General features: G+C 39.2%; 1 long non-coding RNA gene across 2 annotated transcripts in view; it reads left to right on the forward strand.

Moving 5' to 3' along the window:
* Positions 1 to 281: 281 nt before the first annotated feature.
* Positions 282 to 22,277, forward strand: part of LOC138867264 (uncharacterized) — a 201,378-nt gene continuing 179,382 nt past the window's right edge. For both annotated transcript variants that reach the window (XR_011399765.1, XR_011399766.1), the window contains exon 1: positions 282 to 841. This is a non-coding gene — a long non-coding RNA (uncharacterized lncRNA). The remainder of the gene's footprint in view (positions 842 to 22,277) is intronic.

The following is a 22,277-nucleotide window of genomic DNA, read 5'->3' on the forward strand; positions in this document are numbered from 1 at the left end:
CTCCCCTCCCCCCCCCGCACCCCCACCCCTCCGGCATACAGGTCGGCGCCGCATCAACAGGTCTGCCGAGCTGTTGTCGTGGTCATGCTGGCCGGCTGCCGGGCCTCCGCTCCAGGGGCCTCGAGGACCTTCCTGAGGGCCTGGCCGTCCTCCGATGCCTCGGTGCCCCGGGAGCCTTCCCTGACGAGGCTGCAGGAGGGGCGCCGGGCAGCGAGGCATCGTCGGTTCGCGTCGGGAGGGGGCAGGCACTGGTGGGGGGGGGGGGGGGCGCAGGACTTTTGTCTGGGCGAGCACTTCCCTCCAGCGAGGTTGACATGCAGTTTTTGACCCTCTTTATGTGGCTGTTAATGGTGGCGGCGGGAGCACTACGAGCGCGCCGAGAGCGAGTGAGCGCGGTCGGAGCGCGGGTCCGGGAGGGCATCCCGCCGCGCAGGTCGATACGAGCGGGAGATACGAGGAGACGCTGCCAGGCGGGGGGCCAGCGGTGCGCACCGTCTCAGTTGTACCTCTCAGTCTGCTGGTGCACTGCCACAGCTTCACCACAGCAGCGGGTCGCAGCCCACAGCCGCCGCGGCCGCCGACTCTGCGACACAGCCGTGCCTCCGCCTGGCCTTTCCCTCGCCGAGGACGTTCCCGACAAGGCTCCTCCTCGGGGAACTTTACAATGACATCAACGCAATAAATAGCTATAGATAGGCATCGCGAGCAAAACTATGAGTGATACCCCGAACCGAAATATTACAGTGCGGTTGAATATCAGTGATTAAAAGTAAACCAAGACTCGGAAAGGAGAGAATCTACTCATCGCACACGGCTCGTCCTCGGCTCCCGCTCCTGCCACGTGAGTATCGTTAAATGAGTTCGTTAAGGTGAGATGTCAGGGCGCTGAGGGCTTGATCGAGCGGCATTTGCAAGGGAAAACACACACCAAGTCCCCGTGTTCATTTGCCAAAGAATCAGAACGTTTTCGCCGGAGTGAGTGGCATTGAGTCAGAGCAACACCGTGTCAGGGACCGCAGGTGGATGAATACTCACTGCTAAGAAGGAGAAGGAGAGGAAGGAGAAGTCAAAGAAGAGAAAAGTGTAACAGGGAAGCAGGAGAAGTAGAAGAAAAGTGTAAAAAGGGAATATCAATCTTACCAGCGTCTTGCCTTAACTAATCATTTAGGCAACGCAGTGTCATTATTTAACACAACCGATGCAGATACATCAACTTTCTCTATATCTACTTCATTCACCAACAGGAACTAAATAATCATCAATATCCGTCTAGCATAATCACATCTTTCAGTATGTCATGGAGTATGTCACTCGCAAGATTCACTTACAACCCACTTCACTCCTCCTCGTCTTCACGCCAAAGTTGTTTTCGCTAAACTCGGGAAAATTCCGGTTGTCTCTCTCAGTTTCGTTCACCTGATTGGTTGTTAAGGCTTTTGACACTTTCTCATTGGCTGTTGTGTTAAGGTTTTTGGCACGTTGTCATTGGTTGTTTGGTTGCTAAGGTTGGTTGTTTCTTAATGGTTTAGTTGTCATGGTCGTTGAATTTCTCATTAGTTGGTTGTTAAGGATGTTGACAGTTTATCATTGGTTGTTTAGCTAAGGTTGTATGCAGTTTCTCGTTGGTTGTTTTGTTAAGGTTGTTGAAAGTTTCTCGTTGGTTGTTTTGTTAAGGTTGTTGAAAGTTTCTCGTTGGTTGTTGGCAATTCATTATTGGGTGTTTAGTTAAGGTGGTTGAAAATATCCCGTTGGTTGTTTAGTTGTTGAGGTTGTAGAGAGTTTCTGAGTGGTTGTTTATTAAGGTTGTTGCAAGTTCTTCATTGATCAGTTAAGGTTGTTGGCAGTTCCTTAATAGTTTAATTACAGATTTTAAGTTTCTTACTATCTGTTTAGATAAGGTTCTTGGCAGTTTCTTATCTATTAAAGTTTCCCCTTTCCTTTTCTTTTCTTTTTCTTAGATCGTATTTATCTACATTTGCGATAATTCTGAGGCGTGTTATTTACTGTTTGTTCTGTGAATACGTTGATGATTTATGATGTTCCAATTCTCCATTTTTTTCCTTTCTTAAACTCAAATCACCAAGAAAACATTCCTGCAACGGAAACCATTATCAAAACATTTTATGTGAATGAATCTATGGGATTTAAATTTACCGTAGACTCACCTCTTGTGTATTTTCCCCTTCCTTTTGAAGCGTTATTAAAATTTAATAGACCTATTCAGTCTAATTCCTCAAAGGACGATCAAAGTCTACGTTAATAGATTCCAGCGAGGCCTATTTTTTTTTTTTCTTTGGTGTTGAAGCTTTTTTTTTTTTTTTGTCCTTATTTTGAAAAGGCTTAAGACTCTTATGATGTCTTATTTGGCTTTAGTGGCGTCGAGAAATCCTTATATGGTGTTCGAAGCCATGCCTAATCCTTTTTTTTCTTTTCTTTTCTTTTTGTTTGCTGTTCGGAGCTTGTTTTGAATCGGGTTCATTCGTAAACTTCAGTCGTTTATACAAAAAGGGGTTCTAGGTGTCCCTTGCGTGCTATTATTAAAGGTAATTTCAGCCCACGCCTCGTCATCACAGGAAGCCATCAAGAACGTGTCAATTAGTGTTGTTTCTCGCTGTCCCTGTTAAGTGAAATTTCAACTAGGACACTCCCTTCGTATAAAGACCTCTTTGGAGATACTTATACTCCTCTCCTCTCTCTCTCTCTCTCTCTCTCTCTCTCTCTCTCTCTCTCTCTCTCTCTCTCTCTCTCTCTCTCTCTCTCTCTCTCTCTCTCTCTCTCTCTCTCTCTTTCTCTCTCTCTCTCTCGTTATCGCTGCCTCCCTCCTCTTCTCTTTTTTCGTCTTTCTCTTCTTCATCCTCTTCCCCCTCCTCTTCAACTTCCTTTTCTTCTTTTTCCTCTTCCTCCTCCTCCTTTACTTCCTCCTCTTATTCTTCTTCATCTTCCTCCTCCTCCTCTTATTCTTTTTCATCTTCCTCCTCCTCTCCTCCTCTCCTTATTCTCCATCATCTTCCTCCATCTCCCCCCCCCCTTCTTCTTCTTCTTATCCCCATATTCCTCTTTTTCTCCCTCCCTCCCTCTGCCCCTAAAAGTTATAAAGGGTCCCTCATTCCTCGCGCGCCAGGCCCAACTCTGCCGACTTTTGTGGCGAGGACATCGGCTCTTGGGAATCTGAACGGGGCTCCTCCCTCAAAGTCAGTAGTAGACTCCTTTCTCGAGGTTTACCGAGAGTCTTAGCTTGGGCGCTGGGTCGGAGAGAGGGTGGGGAGGGAGGGGGGGGGAGGAGGGGGGGATGAGGGGGAGGGGGAGTGAAGGGGAGGGGAGGGAGTGTGAGGGGGTTGGAGAGGGTGGGGAGGGAGGGGGAGGAGGGAGTGAGGGGTTGGAGAGGATGCGGATAGTATGGGGAGGGAGGGGATTGGAGTGGGTGGGGGATGAGGGGGAGGGGAGAGGAGGCGTTGGCGAGTGCAGGGGATGGGGGAAGGGGGTGAATGGAAGGAGGAAGGGGGTGGTTCGTCCTTCATTCTTTTAAGTGGTATCGGATTTACTTCCTTCTCCCCCACCATCTAAAAAGAAAGAATGAAAAAAAAAAAATACATAAAAATGTATATGTATATATATGTGTGTGTTTGTGTGTGTGTGTGTGTGTATGTGTGCGTGTGTGTGTGTGTGTGTATCCTGTCTTTGAAGGCTATTTTGATATCGTTTTCGTAATGATCCCACGTAGCGAAGGGAGCAACAACAACAACTCTTGACCTACATTGTAAATATTATTGATACTAAGCTTCTCTGTTGACGGTATTTTAGGAAAGAATACTGTCTTTGAGGAATATTTTTTAAATTACTTTCGTAAGCAACAACAACACTTTAGAGGATTGTGAATAGTGATAACATAAGGTTCCTCTATTAGGATGTGGATGTTATTTGTACTATTGATGGTTATGATTTCTTTTATTAATGGATGTGTATAAAAATGTTGTTATTGAGAAGCACTGATACACCATAATCCATAGAGAAGCAGCACTATAATGATAATAATAATATTGATGATAATGATAATGATGATAATGATAATGATGATAATACTAATAATGATTATAACGACAACACCAACAGCAACAATAATAATAACATTAATAATAATGATAATAACATTAATGATAATCATGTTACTGGCAACATTCTCTTTCGTATCTGATAATAGTTATCACATTTTTTCTCTCTTTCTTTTCCAATTAATGCGCCATTACTTAATCGTTAATATGTTGCTGGATTTAGACAAAAGATTATTAGTTTAAAGCTGAGGCCAAAGCCCTGCTGCTATTTATAATTTGTTTAATAGCTTCCAAGGGTTAAGTTTGCTTGTTGTTAATGTTTCCTGAACAGTTTCTGAAAGTCGGGATAGGGACAGAGAGGAGGGAGGGAGGGAGAGAGAGAGAGAGAGAGAGAGAGAGAGAGAGAGAGAGAGAGAGAGAGAGAGAGAGAGAGAGAGAGAGAGAGAGAGAGAGAGAGAGAGAGAGCGAGAGAGAGAGAACGAGAAAGAGAAAGTGAACGAAAGAGAGAACGAGAACGGAATAGAGATCGAGACAGAGACAGAAACAGACACAGAGACAGAGAGAGGGAAACACACAGACAGACAGAGACGGAGAGGAAACACAAAGAACCTCACCATCAACCCACCTGCCATCATGGATAAAACCACAATCAAAATCTCCCCCCCCCCAAAAAAAAAAAAACGACAAATCTGCGAAATCCTCGTCGCTTTTTGACAATTCGTTTTATTGATTATTGCAAAGTCGTTTGATTAATGCAACTTTCCCATGCCGCCGAGGGCCTCTTTGCCACCTGACACTTGACACGGGGCACTCTCTCGGCTTGTTGACACAGGAAAATGACACTTCATACATGCTCAAGGAAATGGCACTTACATTTTTTTTTCAGATTAAAGAGAATACATTGTCATTATTGTTATTATTATTATTGCTATTGTTATGATAATTATGATTATTATCACTATTGTTATTGTTATTGTTATCATTATTATCATTATCATTATTATCTTTATCATTATTATTTTTATTATCATTATAATCATTATCATTATTATTACTATTATTATTATTATCATTATTATCATCATCATTACCATCATTATTGTCATTGTTATTATGATTATCATTAGAATTATCATTATGATGACGATTATAATTTTTACGAAGAATAAGAGGAAGAGTAGAGGGAATGAGGAAAAAAGAAAAAAAGGGAAAGGGAAAACAAAATAGTAATGATAATAATAATAATAATGATGATGATAATAATAATAGTAATAATAATAATAATAATAATAATAATGACAATGATAATAATAATAATAATAATAATAATAATAATAATAATAATAATAATAAACAAGAAGAAGGGGGGAATCAGTAGGATTGGGATGAAAGAAAGAATATCGAGGAATATGAAAACAGAATTAGGAAAATGAAAAAGAGGAAAAAATAGAGATAAAGGGGGAATATTTGAATAAAGAAAATGAAAACAAACGGAAAAAAATGAAGAGAAGATAGAAATAAAGAGAAAGAAAACTACGAAAGAGAGAAAGAAAGAGAAAAAAAGAAAAAGAAAAAAAAGATAAATAAACGAGTGTAATTATAACTTTCTCCGCATGATTTTAGTTAATATTATCTACTAATTAAGGTAAGTTCGTCAATTAATTAAAAACAAAGGAAAAAAAATCTACTAAACCGGTAAAATCAACTTTGAAATCTGAAAATGAAGATGCCAGTATTGGCTAATTTGGTTGCCAGCTTATTGATAATTATGGTGATGACTGGTGATGATGATGACTAATGATGGTGATGACTGATGTTGATGACGGTTATGGTGATGATGGTGATGAATGATAGTGATGGTTTTGGTGATGATTGATGATGATTATGGTGATGAATGATCGTGATGGTTATGGTGATGACCGGTGATGGTTATGGTGAGGATGATGATTATGGTGATGAATGATAGTGATGGTTATGGTGATGACCGATGATGGTTATGGTGATGATTGATGATGATGATTATGGTGATGAATGATAGTGATGGTTATGGTGATGACCGATGATGGTTATGGTGATGATTGATGATGATTATGGTGATGATTGATGATGATTATGGTGATGAATGATAGTGATGGTTATGGTGATGACAGATGATGGTTATGGTGATGATTGATGATGGTGAATGATAGTTATGGCTATGGTGATAGAGATGATGGTGCTGATTATGGTTATGGTGACGATCATGATGAATATGATGCTAGCGATGGTGGTTATAGTGATGCTACTGGAGTGAAGATGGTGATGGGGGATATGGTGATAGTAATAAAAATGAAGATGACTGGATATGATGGTGACAGTGATAATGACAGCAATATGGTGATCATGGTTATTACGATAGCACCAGTAATAATAGCAATTATGATAAAAGCAATAACATTAACACTTACAATTACTATAATGATTATAGTAATGATATAACTTATTTATGAAATAGAAAAAAATGATGATGACTCGTAATATAAATAGCTCAATAACAGGAAATAGCAAAAGTAATGGTGGTAATGGTGATAATGATAATCAAAATAGCAATAATAACGACTGAAATGAATATGATGATGGTGATGAAATTTGCAATAGCACTATGGTCGTAATAATGATAATGAAAATGTCAATGCTAATGCTAGTGACATAACTAGAAATAATAACAATAAATAGATAATTATAATGATACTCCTCCTACTACTACTACTACAATCATATTGATAATAATTGTAATGACAGCTATGATAATGATAACAGTAATCATGATAAGGATATTAATGATAATGAAAATAGTTATTGCAATAGTTGTAATAATGATAGCGATAATAGGGATAATAAAAATGATGATGATAATAATAAAAATGATATGAATGGTAATAATGCTAATGACAATGATAATGATATCAAAGCTAAAGATAATAATGATAACAGTAATGATAATGGTAATTATAAAAATAATTATATTGCAGAAGCAATAACAACGTTCACAATAATAATAACATTGCAATTAGAATGATAATAGTAATTATAGTAGGCTAAAGATAATAATTATGATGATAATAGAAATGAATATACTGTTAATGTAAATATCATTATCATAACAAAAATATTAGGGATAACAATAATAATGAAATAAAAGCAATAATCATGATAATGATAATGGTAATAATGATGATAATAATAATAATAACAATAATGATAGCAACGATAAACACCAAATTTTAAAAGCATCTAAGTTGGACAAAGATACACCTCTGAAAAAACAAAAACCATAACGTTTTGAGTTGTCCTGCGCAGGATCCGGTTCATATTCGCTTTTAATAATTTAATCAAAATCGGTTCATAATAATCGGTTCATAATCATCATAATCAAAATTAAATGGCATCTTAGTTGGGCTAAAAAAAAAAAAGAAAAAAAAAGTCCATCGCTGTCCAATTATCCTGCTAACCAACTAACCAACAGACTAACAAAACCAAGAAGATAACCCCCTTGGAGGAAGTAATGGTAATGATAATAGTAATAGTAATAGCAATAGTAATAGCAATAGTCACATTAATACTAAGAATAAAATTAATGCAAGTGACGATGGTAATAATGGCAATAAAATGTTAAATTGAATGTTGTGATGATAAGAACTGAGGCTGGAAATAATATATACTTATTACAAAGGCGTTTGAAATGAACACTTGTGAAAAAGAAGCTTCATATTGAATCTTCTTGTGTAAATAACGTATACATTATTACTCGGTTTATTGCTGAAGGGAATGAAAAAAGATTTTATAGAAGGAAAATGAAGTATATTCGTCTCTCTCTTTCTCCCCCTCGCTTTTTCTTTCTCTCTCTTACTTTGTCTCTGTCCTGATTTTTTTTTCTGTATCTGTCTTCTTTTCTCCCTCCTTTTTTCCCTCTTTCTCTGTCTCCCTTCTTCTCTTCTCCCTCGTTATGTTTCTCTTTCGTTCATTTTTATTTCTTTTCCACTCCCTTATCTGAAATCTAGCGTGTTTATTTAGACCCCTACCAGTATGTGCTTGTCTGTCTGTCTGTCTGTCTGTCTGTCTGTCTGTCTGTCTGTCTCTCTCTCTCTCTCTCTCTCTCGGTCTCTCTCTCTCTCTCTCTCTCTCTCTCTCTCTCTCTCTCTCTCTCTCTCTCTCTCTCTCCCTCTCCCTCCCTCCCTCTCTCTCTCTCTCTCTCTCTCTCTCTCTCTCTCTCTCTCTCTCTCTCTCTCTCTCTCTCTCTCTCTCTCTCTCTCTCTCTCTCTCTCTCTCTCACTCTCTCTCCCCCTCCCTCCCTCCCTCCCTCCCTCCCTCCCACCCTTTCTCTCTCTTCCTCCCTATTTTCTTCCCTCCCTCTCCATCTCCCCCTCCCCCTCTCCCGTTCCCCCCTTACCCTCCTACCTCCCCTCCCCCGCCCTTTCTCTCTCTCTCAGACACCCACACTCTATCTTTACACAGGAATGAACATAAGCGCTGAGAGATAATGACAAGGGTGACATATGACAGCGGTTGATGCCAGGTAATGGTCGCGTGCCACTCAAAACCCGCCATTACGCCCATGTGTTGTGCCTCGGATGCAGCTTAGCGTTGGCATCTTAGCCATAAATAGTGTTATTTCAGTGCCACTTTTGTGTTATTTCAGTGCCACTTTTGTGTTATTTCAGTGCCACTTTTGTGTTATTTCAGTGCCACTTTTGTGTTATTTCAGTGCCACTTTTGTGTTATTTCAGTGCCACTTTTGTGTTATTTCAGTGACGCTTTTTTATTTATTTTTATGACATTTTTATTTTCGGTTCGTTCGGAGAGGTGTAACAATGGGAAGGTTATAGATATATTTGATTTGTTTTTCTTTTCTTTTCTTTATCTCTCTCTCTCTTTCTCTCTGTCTGTCTGTTTGTCTGTCTGTCTCTCTCTCTCTCTCTCTCTCTCTCTCTCTCTCTCTCTCTCTCTCTCTCTCTCTCTCTCTCTCTCTCTCTCTCTCTCTCTATCTATCTATCTCTCTCTCTCTCTCTCTCTCTCTTTCTCTCTTCTCGCTCTCTCTTTCCTCTCTTTCTCTTTGTCTCCCTCCCTCTCTATCTCTCCGTCTCTTTCTCTATCTTTCTCCCCACCCTTCTCTCTCTCTCTCTCTCTCTCTCTCTCTCTCTCTCTCTCTCTCTCTCTCTCTCTCTCTCTCTCTCTCTCTCTCTCTCTCTCTCTCTCTCTCTCTCTTTGCCTCCGAATTTCATGGACGGGATAGATGTAATTATGGTAATGATGATGGTAATGGAAGAAATTTTAATGGCGATGCTGCATTTATAAATACATTTGATATATATCTACGTACTGAATGGAAAGGATCTCGAGATTTTATTAATGGATGTGTAAAAGTAAAAAATAAATAAAAAATAAAAAATGAAAATAAATAAATAAAGGGCTGATAATGATACTGATCAAGTAGTTATAGTTGTTGAGTATTTGAATGTTTGAATGTGAGACAGAGGCAAAGTAAGAGAGAGAAAGAGAAAGGGAGGGAGAGCAAGAGAAAGGAAAAGCGAGGGAGGGAAAGAGAGAGAAAGGAAAAGCGAGGGAGAGAAAGAGAGAGAAAGAAAAAGCGAGGGAGAGAAAGAGAGAGAAAGAAAAAGCGAGGGAGAGAAAGAGAGAGAAAGAAAAAGCGAGGGAGAGAAAGAGAGAGAAAGAAAAAGAGAGGGAGAGAAAGAGAGAGAAAGAAAAAGCGAGGGAGGGAAAGAGAGAGAAAGAAAAAGCGAGGGAGAGAAAGAGAGAGAAAGGAAAAGCGAGGGAGAGAAAGAGAGAGAAAGAAAAAGCGAGGGAGAGAAAGAGAGAGAAAGAAAAAGCGAGGGAGAGAAAGAGAGAGAAAGAAAAAGCGAGGGAGAGAAAGAGAGAGAAAGAAAAAGCGAGGGAGAGGAAGAGAGAGAAAGAAAAAGCGAGGGAGAGAAAGAGAGAGAAAGGAAAAGCGAGGGAGAGAAAAAGAGAGAAAGAAAAAGCGAGGGAGAGAAAGAGAGAGAAAGAAAAAGCGAGGGAGAGAAAGAGAGAGAAAGAAAAAGCGAGGGAGAGAAAGAGAGAGAAAGAAAAAGCGAGGGAGAGAAAGAGAGAGAAAGAAAAAGCGAGGGAGAGAAAGAGAGAGAAAGAAAAAGCGAGGGAGAGAAAGAGAGAGAAAGAAAAAGAGAGGGAGAGAAAGAGAGAGATGAATATACTTCAATTAAGTATTTGACAAAGTGAATGCACGTCTGGATGCATGTCAGATCAAAATGAACAGATTAGTAAACACGCTAAACGATAACAATGACAACTGTTAAGATATAAAAAAAAGGATCAAGAGGTTGATGTTGACAAAGGGAACAAAAGAAAGTGGAAAATTAATAGAAATGAATCAACAGGTTAACATCAACTACAGCAACAATAACAACTACGACATCAACAACAACTGCAACTACAATAACAACAACTACTACAACTACAACAGCAACAAGAACATCAACTATGACAACTACAACTACAACAACAACTACAACAAGAATATCAACTATAACATCAACAGCTACAACATCAACAACATCAACTATAATGTTAGCTACAACTACAGCATCAACACCAACAACTACAACAACAACAGCAACGACAACTACAACAAGTCAAGCTCAAAGGACGACGAAGGCAAGAAAGAAAAGCAAGAAAGAGATTTCATAGCAAACACGAAACATCACGATAATGTCTGATAATTTGAAGAGAAAACATGCGACGTCGAGAATGGTGATAACAGCAGCCGAAGAACAACAAACAATAACAGAAGCAAGAACAAAAGAACGAATAATAAGAGAAGAACGAGAGTAGGTACAATAACAAAAGAACAAGAACAAGAACAATAAGAATAACAAGAGGAAAGGAATATGAGCAGGTACAAAGAACCATAACATAGAAAAAAAGAATAATGGCATAAGAACAGAAACATAAACAATAACAATAGAAAACGCACAAAGGCAGAAACAGTAACAATAACAAACGAGGAATAATAAGAATAAACGATAATAAAAGATCAATATCAAAAGAAGATCAATAACATGAAACAATAACAAAAGCAAGGAAAATTAGACCATCTTGAACTGCCTGCCCACCCCACCCCCCCTTCTCCCCCAGGTCACCCAACAGCCACTGCAGACCCAGGAGTTGCCAGTGTTGCAGAAAAACGAATTTCTTGCAAAACCATCTTGCAGCCTAATATATTTCGAGCTGAAGCCGAGTGCCAGGTTGTCATGATAGGCACTTATCTGGCACTAACATGGACAGTACTGCCGGGGGATGTTGGGGAGGAAGACTTTACGGCTTTGTGAAGGGGAATGCGTGTCTGTATTATGTATATATATATATATATATATATATATATATATATATATATATATATATATATATATATATATATATATATATATATATACATTTATATACACACACACACACACACACACACACACACACACACACACACACACACACACACACACACACACACACACACACACACACACACACACAACACACACACACACACACACATACACACACACACACACACACACACATATATATATATGTATATATATATATATATATACATATATATATATATATATATATATATATATATATATATATATGTTGTGTGTGTGTGTATACACACACACACACACATATGTATGTGTGTGCGATTTTCTTCTTTTCTTTTCTCTCTCTTTCTGTTTTTCCTTCTTATGATTATATTTTTTGTTTTATTCGAACACTGTAATTCCATCACCTTTTTCTCTCTCTTTCAAAGTGTTTAATTTCTTCCCCGCTATTCACGGAACTGTATTTAAAATTAGGGGGGAAATCCACAAAGTTTGGGTACTGGCAATTGCAGAAATGAAATTGGGCAACTTCATGCAACTCAAGCTTTTCATTCCATCTTCCCTGGATCAACTGCACCCTCTCCTCCCCCCCTTACCCCCTCCCCCGTCTCTCCTCATTGCCTTTCCTAGTCCTCACCCCCTCCCCTCCCCTCCCCCGTATTTCCCTCTTTCATTGCCGTTGATCCCTCCTTCCCTCCACTTCTTCTCTCCTCTTCCTCCCCTCCTAGCTCTCCATTCCCTCCCCTCCTTCCTTCCCGTCGACCCCTCCTTCCTTCCTATCCCTCCCCCCTCCCCTTCTATCCCTTACCCCCTCCCCTCCTATCCCTCATTCCCTCCCCTCCTATCCCCCCCTATTCTTTACCCCCTCCGCCTATCCCTCACCCCCTCCCTTCCCCATCTCCCCTCTTCTTCCCTCCCTTCCCCATCTCCCCTCCTTCCATCCCTCCCATTTCCCCCCTCCTCCTCTAATTTCCTTCTTTCCCCTTCCACCTCTCTTTCCTTCTTCCTCTCTCTCTTTTTTTTAATTCTTTTTTTACGACCATTTTGTTTGTGGGATCTGCCTTATTTTCGGAATCCCTGGCTTCTGATTGGTTGAAGCGCTTAGCCAATCAGGAGCTCCCAAACCCTGAGAGAAATCTCGGGCTCCAACTCGTGCATATATACAATACGTTTTCCTGGCGAGGTCTTCGTCCGAAAAGCTTCCTCTGTGTGTTTGTTTGTTTGTTTGTTTGTTTGGTTTTCTCTTCTTTTTTTGGGGACGTCTATTTCCCCTGGTTTTAATGATACTTTGTTTCTAAATTCTCTCTTGCTATTGTGTTTTAGTTCCCTTTCTCTATTTTTTCTTTTCTTCTTTTGAAATTTATCCTCCTATTCTTTCTTCGCTTCATTTCTTTTTTTCTTTCTTTCTTTCTTTTCCGTCTGTTGGAGAAAAAGGTTCGTTTTATCTTCCAAACTGAAAGAAAAGCTGAAAAAAATATCGTATTCCCTTTTTACAATCTTAATGTTTGTCTTTCTTTTCGTTTTTTCTTTTCTTTTCTTTTATACTACCAATTGCGCATTCTTATTCATCCCCATTCTCTCTTCTTCGCCTCATTATCCCTTCCTCTCTCTCTTCCCCCATTCGTTTTCCGCCTGTGAGTCCCGCCTTTGTTCCTCCCGGTTCCTCCCTCTTAATTTCTCACCTACGTCGCCTCATTGTTCCACCCCCTCCCCCTTTCCCCTCCCCCCCTCACTCCTAATATCTCACCTATGCTACCTCATTGTTCTTACTCCCCTCCTCCTCTTTCCTTCTCCCCCTTCGCCTCCCCTTCATCATTTCTCACCTATAGCATCTGGTTGTTCTCTTCCTTTGTTCTTTGCCTCCTCTCCTCATTTATTCTCTTTTCCTTCCTCACTCCTTCCTTCTTCAATGATTCTTTTTTTCTGATTTCCTCTTCTCTTTCTCTCTCTCTCTCTCTCTCTTTCTCAGTTCTTCTATCCCCCCCTCCCATTTTTTAAACCCTCCTCTCCCCTCTCTTCCTTCCTTCCCCTCCTTTTTTACTCCACCTTTCTCTACCTTCCCTTTCTTCTACCCTTTACTTCCTCCCTCCCCTCTCTCTCGTGCCCTCCGTTCCTCCCCTCCCTTCCTTACTGTCTGCTTCACGCCCCTGTCTCTCTTCCCTTCTTTTCCTCACTCCCTCCTTCCTCCCCCTCACCCCCTCTGCCTCCTTCTACTCCCTCCCCGTCCCCCCTCCCCTATTTCCTTACATCCATACTCCCTCTCTCTATCCCTGCTTCCCCCTCCTTTCGTTCCTCCCTCCTTCACACCCCTTCTTTCATTACTCCCTTCATCCATTCCTGCCCTCCCTCCCTCCCTCCTTCGCTTCCTTCCTTCATCCCTCCTTTCTTCCTCTCCTTTCCTCCCTTCCTTCTTTCCTCCCTCCCTGCCCTTCATTCTCCATCCCATCTATCCCATCTTATTCTCCATCCCATCTATCCCTGCTTATTTCCCCTTCCTCATTTCCTCTCCGCCCATTACCCTCCCATCTTCACCCCCTTTCCTCCCTACCCTCCCTTTCCTCCCTACCCTCCCTTCCCCCCCCCCCCCACGCTCCTTACACCTCTCTCCCTATTCTACCTGTCTCATATAACTCTTTCCTCATACTTACATCCTCTTTATCTCAAGTTCCCACACACACTAAAAAAAGAAGTAAAAAAGGCACTTGGCAACCCCTTCACGGCCTCTCCATCCCGATAGATAGGAAAATGGGAAAGAAATAATGATAAAAAGGAAGAAGATAGGAGGAGATGGAGAAGAAAAAGGAAGAAGGGGAGGAGATGATGAAGAAGGAGGATAAAACAAAAAAGGAGAAGAGGAAGAAGAAGGGGAAGAAGAAAAAAGTTAAAGAGTAGGAGGATAAAGAGAATAAGAAGAAAGAGAAGATGAAAGAGAGGAAGAGGAAGGAATGAACACAATATTTATGAGCCGGAAGTCTAGCAAAAGAAATATTGAAATTTAACACTGAGAATTAAAGAAAAACGTAACTGATCAGTATTTCACGAAAAAAAGATAATCATAAAAATAGAAAAATGATAAATATACATCTATCTATCTATCTATCTATCTACCTATCTATCTATCTATCTATCTACCTATCTATCTATATCTATTCAAAATTTGCCTTTGCCGTGATTATCGTTGTGGTTCAATGGGTGTTTGGGATAGAGAGGTGGGGGAACATAGGAACAGAAGGAGAAGAAGAGAGAGGGGGACAATACGAAGGTGAAGAAAAAGAAAAAGGAGACGAGGAGGGTGAAGACAAAGAAAAGGAACAGGAAGGAAAAACGATAATAGTAGAAAGTGAAGGAAATGACGAAGACGATAACCCCCCCCCCCACAAAAGTCAAGACAAGAGGTAGTGGATATGAGGGAGGGGGGGGGTTAATGAAGGGGGAAGGGGGAAGGGGCCTGATGGGATGGGGGGTGGGGGTCGAGGATTGGGTGGTGACTCATCCCCCATCTATTCATATAATCATACATGAGAAAGTTGGAAGATGATGGATCACGAATCTAACGTCACCGATCTTGAAAGCGCTCATCATCATCAACGCAAATGTATGTGTATGCACGCGTGTGTGCGTCCATGTCCGTATGTGTACGTGTGAATGCATACGTACATGGGCATATGCGCTTTCGTGCGTGTACGTGCTTGTGACTTTGCGAATTTTATTTATTCGCTCATCAATCTTCCGCGATTTTTTCTCTTTGACGTGAATATATTTTCGCCATAAAAAAATTACCTTCCTCCCTTCCTCATCTTCGAATAAAAAGAGAGAAAAAAAAGCAGAAAATTAAAAAATCAGGTCAGATGCAAAATCACACCCCCGCGTCTGCCTCGGCCACGCATTCCCGGATCAATAATAATAAAAAAAAAAAAAAAAAAAACGAATCAATAAAAAGCGATCTAATTCTAAATCTATTACAATCTCGACCCTTATAATCCCCCCTCCCCCCCCGCCCCCCCGCCCCCCTCATGCCTTCGGTGGGATTAGATCGTGTATGAGGGAGGATGATGAACAAGTCTCTTTATATTGGGTGGATTTTATGAGGCAACTTCGGGTGGTGGCAGCAGAGGCGGCGGCGTGAGGGGCGAGAGATGACGCTGGAAATGAGGAAAGAAAGAAGAAGAAGAGAAAAAAAATAAAATGATAATTAAAGGAGGAAATTGGGGAAAGAAAAAGAAGAGAAAAAAGAAAAATTAAAGGAGGAAATTTGGGAAAGAAAAAGAAGAGAAAAAAGAAAATGATAATTAAAGGAGGAAATTGGGGAAAGAAAGGGAGAAAGGAGGAGAAGAGAGAAAAGAAATAAGGAAGGAAATTGGAAAAAATGAGATGAGAAAAGAGATTAAGTGAAATGAGAAAATGAAACAGGAAAAAAGAGAAAGGAGAAGAATAGAAAAAGAAAATAAAAGAAGAGAAAGAAAAAAAAAAAGGAAAAGAATAGAAAAAGGAAAATGAAAGAAGAAAAGAAAAAAAAAGAGAAATGAGAAGAAGAAAAGAGAAAACAAAGTGAAAAAAAGAAAAGGAAACTGAAAATAGGAGAAAGGAAAAGAAGAAAAGAAAGTAAAATGAAAGAAGGAAACAGACAATAGAAAAAAGAAAGGAAGAATAAAAGAAATAAAATAGAAGACAAAAAAAAAAAGAAAAATGGTAAAGGGAAAAAAAGGAAAAGGAAGAAAACTTAAGAAGAGAAGAAAAGAGAGAATGGAAAGAGGGAAAGAATAAAATAAGAAAATAAAACAGAAAATGGAAAGAGGAAAAAAGAAGAAATCAGAAAAAAACGAAAATGGTAAAAAAAAAAAAAAAACTATACATCAATTTGTAACATAGATCTTGATGTAAGTGAACACGGGTTGGTTTTTCAGTGAAGAAATAAGACAAAAAAGAGACAAAATAAAGACAGAAAATGGAAAGAAGAAGAAGTAAAAAAGAGAGAAAGAAGAGAAATAAATGTCTTAGATATCAATTTGTAAATCGAATCATTAAAATGGTGAGTGAGGAATGATTGTTGAATGTATAGGGTGGATAAGGGAAAAAATAAAAAACAAAGAAAGGAAAAAGAGAGAGAGAGAAAAAAAAGAAGAAAAAAAACACACGATTTTTTTTTCTTTCTATCTTCGTTTTTGGATATCCATTCGTAAAAGGAAATAAAGAAAAGAAAAAGAAATACAGAAACAAAGAAAAAAAAATTGGTCTTTGATATTTATTTCTAAAAAAGAAAAAGAAAAAGATATATGGAGATGAGCGATGACTCTCGGATGAAGGAAAATCTTGAATATTGATTTAGAAAAAAAAATGCAGTGTGTAAAACAAGGCAAAAATAAGAAAAAAAAATATATACAACAAAAATCAAGATAAAAGATATAGGTCTTGAATATTGATTAATAAAAAAGAGCAAAAATGAAAAAATAATGAAGATAAAAGAAATAGGTCTTGAATATCAATTTACAAAAAATAAATAAATCAGTTAAAAGAATAAATGAAAATTAAAAATAAAGAGAGAGAGAGAGGGAAAGAGAAAGAGATAGATAGATAGATAGAAAAAAATCTAAATTTATGAAAAAACATGAGAAAACAGTGCAATAGGTAAATGCAATTGGGAAAATAAATATATAAATACATAAATGGGATAAAAATAAGTAAAAAGCCTAATAGATGTGAACAATGGCTGATAACAAATAAAAGGACAAGAAAAATAAACGAAAAGAAAAAAAATATATAAATGTCTTGTTCACTGATGTGCAGAAAGTTAAATACAAATAGGTAACTATAAAAAGAGATAATGTTAAAACGAGTATATAGACATAAAGAATTAAATCCCAAGAAAACAAAGGAATAGATATTAACAATAATTACATAACAAACAAAGAGGAAAACAATTATTAACGACAATTGTAAAAAACGCAAAAAATATATATTAACAAAAATTAAAAAAAGGTAAACATTAACAATAATTGCAACAAATTAATAAACAAATAAATAATCATGAAAAATAACTGCAAAAAGGCAAACAAAAAATAAACACCAACAATTGCAAAATAACAAACAAACAAACAAAAAATAAACACCAACAATTGCAAAATAACAAACAAACAAACAAAAAATAAACACCAACAATAGCAAAATAACAAACAAACAAACAAAAAATAAACACCAACAATTGCAAAATAACAAACAAACAAACAAAAAATAAACACCAACAACAAAATCAACAAACAAACAAAAAATAAACACCAACAATTCCAAAATATACAAACAAACAAAAAATAAATACTAACAATTCCAAAATAAGCAAACAAACAAAAAATAAATACCAACAATTCCAAAATAAAAAACAAACAAAAAATAAACACCAACAATTCCAAAATAAACAAACAAACAAAAAATAAACACCAACAATTCCAAAATAAAAAACAAACAAAAAATAAACACCAACAATTCCAAAATAAACAAACAAACAAACAAAAAATAAACACCAACAATTGCAAAATAACAAACAAACAAACAAAAAATAAACACCAACAACAAAATAAACAAACAAACAAAAAATAAACACCAACAATTCCAAAATAAACAAACAAACAAAAAACAAACACCAACAATTCCAAAATAAACAAACAAACAAAAAACAAACACCAACAATTCCAAAATAAACAAATAAACAAAAAATAAACACCAACAATTCCAAAACAAACAAACAAACAAAAACTAAACACCAACAATTCCAAAATAAACACCAACAATTCCAAAATAAAAAACAAACAAAAGATAAACACCAACAATTCCAAAATAAACAAACAAACAAAAAATAAACACCAACAATTCCAAAATAAACAAACAAACAAAAAACAAACACCAACAATTCCAAAATAAACAAACAAACAAAAATTGCAAAATAACAAACAGACGTACAAACAAACCAAAAAAATCGATTGCACTTTCGACTTCCCTCGAGTGACGGATGGCGCCTCCGTTTGCATGGCGGATCCTGCCGGGTGAAAAAAAATATATATTGCAATATTTCGATGTCAAATTGATGTGGAATTTTGCAAGGTGTATCGAAAAAGATTGCGATAAAAGAGAAGAAGAAAATAGAGGAAAAGGGATGGGATAGGGAGGAGGAAGGGGATGGGGAGGGGTTGGGGAGGGGGAAGGGAAGGGGAGGGGTTGGGTGAGGGGAAGGGGAGGGGTTGGGGGAGGGGAAGGGAAGGGGTTGGGGGAGGGAAGGGGAGGAGCTGGGAGAGGAGAGAGAGGGGGAGGAGGAGGAGAAAGAGAAAAATAAGTAGAGGGAGAAGAATAAGAAGGAGGAAAAGAAGGAGAAAGAGAAAGAAAAAAAAAAGACGGATAAGAAAGAGAAGAAAAAGTAAACAGGGAGAGGAGGAGTACCGGCAGGGGAGGGGGAGGAGGAGGAGGAGAAAAAGAAGAGGAAGAAGAAGAAAAGGAGAAGAAGAAGAAGAAGGAAAAGGAAAAGAAAAAGAAAAAGGAGAAGAAAAAATAAACAAGCAGAGAAGAAGTAGCGGCATCATAGGATAGGACAGTCTTTCCCAACCCTAGAGTCGTGACCTCAAGTGGGGTCACCAAGCGTTTTCCTGGGGTCACCAAGACTTCCAAATGTCAGACGTGATCAATGCTCTAATTTGAGATGTCTTCAGCATACACGGAGTTAAATACTGATTGACAGGTAATGGCTAAATTTAGTTTGATTATTGTGCAATGATTTAAAACTCAGTCGAAATAAAAATCCAAGGAATTCTGATGATACTCGAATTATAGAAACCATAATCAAAATTGTGGATTTTTACTTATCGAAATATTCATGTTTATTGAATAAAATGAATAACATAATATGATAATGTAATATGGTGAAACGAAACGATAATCAAAATTGTGGATTTTTGCTTATCGAAATATTTGTTTATTGAATAAAATGAATAACATAATGATATGATGAAATATGGTGAAACTCGAACTACAGAAACGATAATAACAATTATGAATTTTTGCTTATCGAAATATTTATGTTTATTGAATAAGATGAATATCATAATATCATGATGTAATATAAGCCTATATATTATAGAACAATCTGGAGTCGCGATCATGTCTGAAGGTGCATCATTGGGGTCGCTTGAATAATGGTGGAACAACTGGAACAGAAGTTATTGTATTGATGATGATAAGTAGTAATAGTTATAGAAGAAGAAGAAGAAGGAGGAGGAGAAGAAGAAGAAGTAGATGTAGAACAAGAACAAGAGGAAGACGAAGAAGAAGAAGGAGGAGAAGAAGAAGAAGAGGAAGAAGAGGAAGAAGAAGAAAAAGAAAAAGGAAAAGAAAAAGAAAAGAAAAAGAAAAAAATAATAATAAGAAGAAAAGGAAGAGGAGGAGGAGGAGGAGCGAAACATCAAGCGAATCAAACACTTCGAAGACAAAAAAACAAAACGAAGCGCAGCGAAGACTTGTCTCGAACATGTTGTGAACTTCGGGACGAAAATCAGGCAGGATCGGGTAATTGTTCGGTAGTTCGGAAACATTTGCCGACTTCCCCGAACAACTAATGAAGCAATCCAAGGTTTAATTCAACCCCCCCCCCCATATATCCCTTAACCTCCCCCCCCCACCGAATATTCTTACAACCCGCTTCTCTCTATCGTTTTGTTTTCCTGTTCTGTTAATCCTTTCCCCTTATATTTAGCATTTTATTTTGTTTAGATCTAATCCACCTCTCCTTCCCTTTTCTACCCTCCCCCCTCACTTGTAGTTCCACTCTCTCCATCCTTCCTTCCACCCACCCTTCGCCATTCCACTCTTCCACCTTCCCCCTCCACCCATTTCTCTCCGCCCGTCCTTCCTTCCATCCTCCACCCACTCCCCTCCACCTATCCACCAATTCCACCCACCAAAATGAACAGCAAATCCTCAAAACAAGGAAAACGTATTATTCCCAAATGCCTTCTATCCTCCATCCCCGAATCTAATACACCGAACTATCCTTATTATCCCCGCGCGAGACTAGCTTCAATCCCGAATCTAATGCACCGAACTATCCTTTAAGTGCGTTCGATTCCCTGCCCACGATCCGCGGCTACGACTTGGAGGACCTTGGGGTAACGGTTCCGGGGGAATGTGTTCAGAGCTGGAGAGGGATGGGGGGGGGGGGTGCGGGAGAGTTGAGGATTGGGGATTGGGGGTACGGCTTGATTAGTGGGAAGGATTGGTTTTAAGGGTCATTGAGAATTTGGCAGGATATATATATACACAAGCACACGTACGCATCTCTCTCTCTCTCTCTCTCTCTCTCTCTCTCTCTCTCTCTCTCTCTCTCTCTCTCTCTCTCTCTCTCTCTCTCTCTCTCTCTCTCTCTGTATGTGTGCACGTGTGGTGTACGAGTGTGTATATATATATATATATATATATATATATATATATATATATATATATATATATATATATAAACAAAAAATATATACTCATCCACACACACACACACACACACACACACACACACACACACACACACACACACACACACACACACACACACACACACACATATATATATATATATATATATATATATATATATATATATATATATATATATATATATATATATTCCCCCTCACGCTCCCACGCCCCTGGTATACAAAAACATACGAATTGTCTACAGCTGAACGACTCCCAAACAAAGGTATTTACGAGGGTCATAACAAGCAATAACCTCTTTGGGGCGGTGCCAAGTCAGGCTTCATCCCTCCCTTCCCCTCTCCCTCTCCTACTCCTTCCCCTTGTCTCTCTCCCTCTCCCTAACCTTGTCTCTCTCCTACTCCTTCCCCTTGTCTCTCTCCCTCCTTCTCCCCCTCTTCTGCTCTCCCTCCCTCCCTTTCCCTCTCCCTCCCCCTCCCTTCCCCTCTTCCTCCCTTTCCCTCTCTTTCCCTCTCTCTCTCCCCTCTCCTACTCCCGTTTCTTCTCCCTCTTTTCTTCCGTCTTTCACTCGAAGCTTTCTTTTTATTATCTCTCTAGCTCTTCCCTTTCTTTCCTTCTTTCTCCTTCTTCCTTCCTTTTGCTTCTTCATCCTCACCATCAATTCTTTTGTTCTTTCCTTCTCTACTTCTCATCCCCTTCTGGTACCCTTTGTCTAGCCTCCCTTTTCTTCCTCTTCCTTCCTTTTTCTTGTCGCATTGTCTCCTCCCCTTTTCTTGGTGCTTTTATCTCTCTCCCTTTTCCTTCCCCCTTTAGGAAGTTCATTGTTCCCTCTTCCTTCTTTAGCGGTGTCTCCTCTTCCTCCTTTTCCTTTTTCCTTTAACTTCCCACTTCCTCCCTTTTCCTCTTCTAGTATTTCCACCTCTCCCATTGCTCTTTCTGTTCTTCCAACCCCTTTAGCGTCAGTTCATCTTCCGCCCTCTTTCCCTCCCCGTTCCTCCCCTTTGCTTCGGCTTCTCTCTCTTCTTCTCCCTTTCTCCCTTTCGCTTTAGCTTCGCACACTCTCTCTTCTTCCCTCCTTTATCCTCGTTTACGTCGCCTCTAGTCCCCTCTCCCTCCCTCCCTCTCTCCCTTCCTTAAGCGACGCCACCTCTCCCTCTCCCCACTCCCCCCTCTCTTCCCTCCCTCCTCCTTCCCTTAAACATCACCTTTCCCTCTCCCCGTCTTCCCCTCTCTTCCCTTCTCCATTCTCTCCCTCCTCCTTCCCCTAAACATCACCCCTTCCCTCCCGTCCCCCATTCCCTCCCTCCCTCCTTCCCTCAAACGTCGCCACCTCTCCCTCTTCCCTTCCCTT

This window comes from Penaeus vannamei, chromosome 29 (genome assembly GCF_042767895.1).
Source record: "Penaeus vannamei isolate JL-2024 chromosome 29, ASM4276789v1, whole genome shotgun sequence".
NCBI classification, from domain to species: domain Eukaryota; kingdom Metazoa; phylum Arthropoda; class Malacostraca; order Decapoda; family Penaeidae; genus Penaeus; species Penaeus vannamei.